Source organism: Oxyura jamaicensis, chromosome 2, assembly GCF_011077185.1.
Source record: "Oxyura jamaicensis isolate SHBP4307 breed ruddy duck chromosome 2, BPBGC_Ojam_1.0, whole genome shotgun sequence".
In the NCBI taxonomy this organism is placed as follows: Eukaryota; Metazoa; Chordata; class Aves; order Anseriformes; family Anatidae; genus Oxyura; species Oxyura jamaicensis.
In genome coordinates this window covers 152661167-152666538 of record NC_048894.1, presented here as the reverse complement: position 1 = coordinate 152666538, position 5372 = coordinate 152661167, and the positions used below count along the sequence as shown (strand labels likewise).

The window sequence follows — 5372 nt, the reverse complement described above, 5'->3', positions numbered from 1 at the left end:
GGCTTTGCAGATATTAGGTCCCATCTCTTTCATAGTAAATTGTTGAGTATAAGAAAGAGGCGTTGGCTTTCCAATGCCCAAGACAAATAAAGCTTTCAGTCTCCCTTCAGAAGCTTTGTCTCTTAACAGGAACTTTTTCAAATAAAGACTGTGTTGCTATTACATACAATGCTGTATATGTTGTCATTGTTGACTTGAAGAGGTGAGGGGAAAACATACCCCCTACACATCCCCGGGGATTCATTGTTAAGAAATCAATACCAGTAATGCTGCATTTTTGTGTCATCATTTTCTGCTTTGAGTTGCTTTACCACTTTTGCGTAACAGCTATAAGACTTTCTGGTCACCAGCTTAAGAGCTTACTGAATTTCTTGTCAAGAGCTATTCCTTAAAAATCTAAAAATGTAAAAGTGCTGCTTCAGACCAAGTGTCCAACTAGACCAAGTTCCTGTTTCTAACTAGGCATAAGCAGACTCCCAAGGAGAAAAAGAACTTAAAAGACATAGTTGTTTAGAACATTCAACCTTCATCTGTTTTCTGCTCAGATCATGATTCTGACCGACCCTAAGAGATGTATCTGCATTATTTCAGTTATGCTTAAACAAATGCTTAATAATGAAAACTCTATTAAGGAGTTATTAAGAGTTATTAAGAGTTATCTCAATGCATATACCCGTGCAGATCTGCCATTTTTATTTTATTTTTTTTGTCAGCCATGTAGACTGGACTTCTGGATTTTCCTTTTCCAGAGGTGCTTACACAAAGTGATCTTTGATCTCTGCTGGATGGAATGCATGGTGGATTTCTGCAGGTAAAGGTATTGTTACACTCGGAGTAGAAGATTTTAAAAACAGATTATTTTATTTTATTTTATTTTATTGTTTTGTTTATTTAGTTTTATTTATTTTTTTTTCCATGGCACAAAACCAAGACATTTACCAATAAGGAATAGAAAAATAAGAAAATTCCTTTTCTATAAAGCATTGTATTTCCACTTGATGTAGATGGACTTAAATTATTTTCAGTTAACTTTAACCATTAAAAAAGACACTCAGACTTTCAGACTTTCAACTAAAATAAAAGTAAAATATATACATGGAGATAAAATTATACTTTTTTTTTTTTTTTTTTTTTTTTTTTTAACAACTGCAGTAAGACACATGTATGCAAGAGGAAAAAAGAGTTTCTAGTCAAGTGGTCAGAATATGCTGAAGATTCTTTCAAGTCTTTGAATAATATTATATTGTTATTAAAAGATTGAGAATTCTGACAAAAGAGACCAACTAAGTATGTGTAAATAAAAGAATGCTGACACAAACTCAAACAAAGCACTCCTGTGCTCTATTTTGGATTGTCTTAATTAGATGTCTCCAAGGTAAAACACAAACAGTGTAAGCTTTGGCTCCCTTCACCTTCCACAGTCTTTCAAATTATCCTATCAGGATGCAAGCACTCTCGCATGCAAGGACATGCAGCACATAGTTTTACATAATGTTACAAAAACTCTCTTGTGGTGACCTGTAGTCTACCCATCTTTTTTTTTTTTTTCTTTTTTTCTTTTTTTTTTCCAAATTGGAAACAAAAACAAAGAATAAATAAATAAATAAATAAATAAATAAATAAAAGCCATTAAACAATATTTAAGATTTTTTATCTTTGGAACTCATGAAGCCAAGAGAAGATATAATCAGTTACTCTAAAAAGACAACTGAGATAAGATAAGACAGATGAGATAAGACAACTCAAACCATTCTACGATTCTGTGATAAACAGGCGGGAATTGCATTCTGGAAGGCCAATGTTGCAGGAAAGGACTAATGGTTTGTATTTAGTCTCTGTGTTAGAAGAGCAGTTGGATGAAAAGCTAGGGCACTTTGATGAGATTCAGGTGACCTCATTTTTGTGTATTTTTTGTTTTTTTCTGCTACCATATTGTCATTATCAAACCAGGTCTGTTGTCTACTCCTCTGCTTAATTTCCACTCTTGATTGTCACTTTTTATTTATATTTTAAGTCTTTGAGGGTAGGAATTGTTTTGGTGACTCTATACAGCTTTTAGTATTCTACTTACAGGTCAGGCTTCAGACTTCTAGGCACTGTTGTATATACATAAATTACATGTAGGTTTATACTGATAACATTAATAGACTTATTTGGTATGTAAATACCCTCTGGTTTAAGTCCATGGGTATGATAATATCTCTAACAGGCTGTTTTCTAACTTGAATTGGCTGACAACGTTCTCTCTGTAGTCGGTAGTTGAAGGGAAAATCTCCCATATAAGAGTTACCAGCCACCTATGTCAAGACAACTATTTTAAATCCAGATAAATTGCATACAGGAAATGTCTGTTTCTCTCTTTGGTTGATGGACGGATTTTAAGCAAGTGGATTAGCCTGAAAGCTCGAAGGGAAAAGAATCTCAGCCTACACTGGGTGCTATTTTGGTGTGTTTGGATTATCAGCATTATATTATTCTTTGGTGAAATAGTTTGATTTATGGGTTCTTGATCTGTCTGTGTGAATCACAGATTTTACTATAGCCATCCAGACTGTTTCCTATGTTGGCAATAGGATATTTTTTATTGCTGACAGTTGTATGAGTAAGACTTTCCAGAAGATAGTATTTCCATAAATTAGTTGGATGCCACCTTGTACCTTGGCTTTTTGTTCTCATGGAGACATTTCCAATGCCCTGTTTAATTTATTGCTAGCAAGCTTTCACACTGCCAATCTACAGGGTGTTTTTATTGCTTTTTTGGTTATTGTTTGTTGTTGTTGTTGTTTGTTTTGTTTTGGACATGTAATTGATAAAGGCTGAGTGTTTTTTGGAAAAAAAAAAAAAAAAAAGTGATCATGTAAGTTTGTATTCTTCCCTATATCCATGCTTGTATTATAAAACTATTATAAAATCCAAAGTACAGAACAGATCTGCAGTAGATCTGCAATTTTTCATGTCCTCCAAAAAGATGCAGGTTTCCTTCTTTCACCATTGCTGAAGAATTCATTGTTCTCTCTGCAACACTGGGAGTGTACAATGCATATTGCTTACTGGAGTGAAGGTACAGAGAAGTCTGCTGCCTTCAGCAGTTAGTATTTTGAATGTCAGATTTATAAAAGATCACCTAACACTTTAGTAGCTCAGGTCCAACACTGAAGAAGGGATGCAGAAAGCCGTCACAGAGCAGCTTTCTGATCTTATATTACAGCAGAAGGACCGGCAACATAAGCATTGCAGTTGGAGGATGATTCTTGAAGTTGTGTCTGCTACAACCAAAATCTTGACCAGAGCTGCAGAGCACAACAAGGGTGAGGTGAGTATCCAGTTTATGGCACAGCTACACATTGCCTAGGAAGGAGCTTGCAGGACCATAGCAGAGACAGTGTCTGGCAGGATGTCAGGAAATCCATAGGTAAGATGTGTATGTAACTGTATATGCCTTAGAAACAAACATGTCTCATTAGAAATGTGAACCATCAAGAAAGTGGCCACCTTCAGGTACTAATAGCAGCAACAGCCAGAGAGCACAGAGCTTACACATGCTGCATAGCCTTTCTAAGACCTTGGGGAAGCATCTGAGCACCACACAGCCATAACGACACTGCCATCATTAATGAGCCTAAAGGTAGGCTGGGAATGTCCTTCTGTGCTGCTGTTGCACCTTGATGAGCTGCGATCATATCTCCCAGACCCCATGGTGCCATCAAGTCTCTGTGTGTTGACAGAGCACAGGTTCCACTTCATCTCTTTTCCTTCTTCCCTCCCTCAGTGATGCGCAGAAAAGCAGCTGGTGGGAGAGTTGGGCATGAAGCTTTACACCACCTGAGAACTCCATTATGCCATGGAGAATTGTAAACCTTTCACTAAGTCTCTGAGCAGAGTAAAGTGGTAGGAAGAGAAAGAGGGATCCTGGCACACGGCCATATGCACTGCTTTCACATTGAAAAGCTTGAGCTGAAACAGCCACTGAACCTAAGACTGAGCATAAGATCCTCTCTGGGGTGCTAGGAATCGTATGGTTATATGAGGTTGGGACAAAACTCTGGAGAAGAGCCAACTAGAAACTCTCATAAACTGTGACAGAAGAAGACTGGGATTTTGATGAAAATGTTCTGTATTTCTGATGTGACTTTCTCTATCCTGATCTGAATAGGCATTTACTCATCTGTCTCAAACCTAGTAAGGAGGGAAAAAAAAAAAAAAAAAAAAAAGTGATCAATTAAAAATGTATTCTCCCCTCCATTCATGCTTGCATTATAAAGGTGAGTTGGTTTTATCATCTTAAAATTCACTCAATACATCTTCCCTTAACTTCCTCCCTCCTCCCAAACTTGTCCTTTCCCTCTCTCAGAAAGAATAGCTTTGGAGAGATCAGGAACAGGCTTATCAAAGCTCAGGGAAAAAGAAAAAGAAAAAGAAAAAAAAAAAAAAGTTTAAATTAGATGAAATACAGGGATGGGAAAGATAAAAAAAAAAAAAAAGGCAAATGAGCCCCTCAGGTAAACTTTCTCTCATACTACTGTACAGCTGATGAGTTGGTTGGTATTTAGTTTGTTTATTTGGGTATATTTTACAATTCTTTTTACAGACATCTCACATAAGACATACCATTGCTTCACATTAAATTCACCAGGGATCCTTTACCAAAATAATCATTTTTGCTTCCCTCTTCTGCCCCTAACTCCTACAGTGATTGAGACTCTCTTACCAGTTATCTAGTAGCTTAATTTACTGTAATTTATTTCTGCATTGCTTTTGATGGCTTAATTACTTTCTAATTATTTTTGGCTGTGGGAGGAAGCCAGGTGAAGGCAGAAGAATGAGCTGCTATAAATTATTTGTAATCTAGTAAAGTTACAGTTTCAGTCCAAAATTAAGGTCTTCTTTCACTTGGCATTATATGGAGAGTGATAATCCAAGCAGTCAAGGGAGAAGAGGAGGGAGAGATGTATTATTATTAGCCTTGTTTATTTTAGGTAGAATGCAGAGGAGATTAAAGGTGGATCAATTTACTGCCTGTTGAAAACTAAGTCTCTTTCAGAAATAATATTCCAGTCCACTCTACTAGCCCCTAACCGACTCATTTTCTCTGTACTTTTATTTCATTATATATAATGGGTTCTGTGTTTCTGTTGATCCTATTTCATTCATGAGTAACATGAACAACAAACAGATTGAGGAATCTGTACTACCACATCAAGAGTTAGCAGACTTGAGCAGAAGTACAATACTCTTAACAACCAACTCTTTCCTAAAACCTGATTGGGGTTTTTTTAGGTTTCTCATAATAAGCTGTTTTTGTTTGTGTTTTTTTTTGTTTGTTTGTTTGTTTCCCTCCACATAATATTTACAGGATTGAGTTGCCTAACCTC

At 36.3% G+C, this 5372-nt stretch overlaps 1 long non-coding RNA gene across 1 annotated transcript; it reads right to left on the bottom strand.

Annotated features, from left to right (window-relative positions):
* Positions 1 to 4096: 4096 nt before the first annotated feature.
* Positions 4097 to 4710, bottom strand: LOC118163203. The gene is made up of 2 exons (XR_004748913.1): positions 4609 to 4710; positions 4097 to 4176 (listed from the first exon to the last, which is right to left on the bottom strand). It is a non-coding gene; the product is annotated as an uncharacterized LOC118163203 (long non-coding RNA).
* Positions 4711 to 5372: the final 662 nt, after the last annotated feature.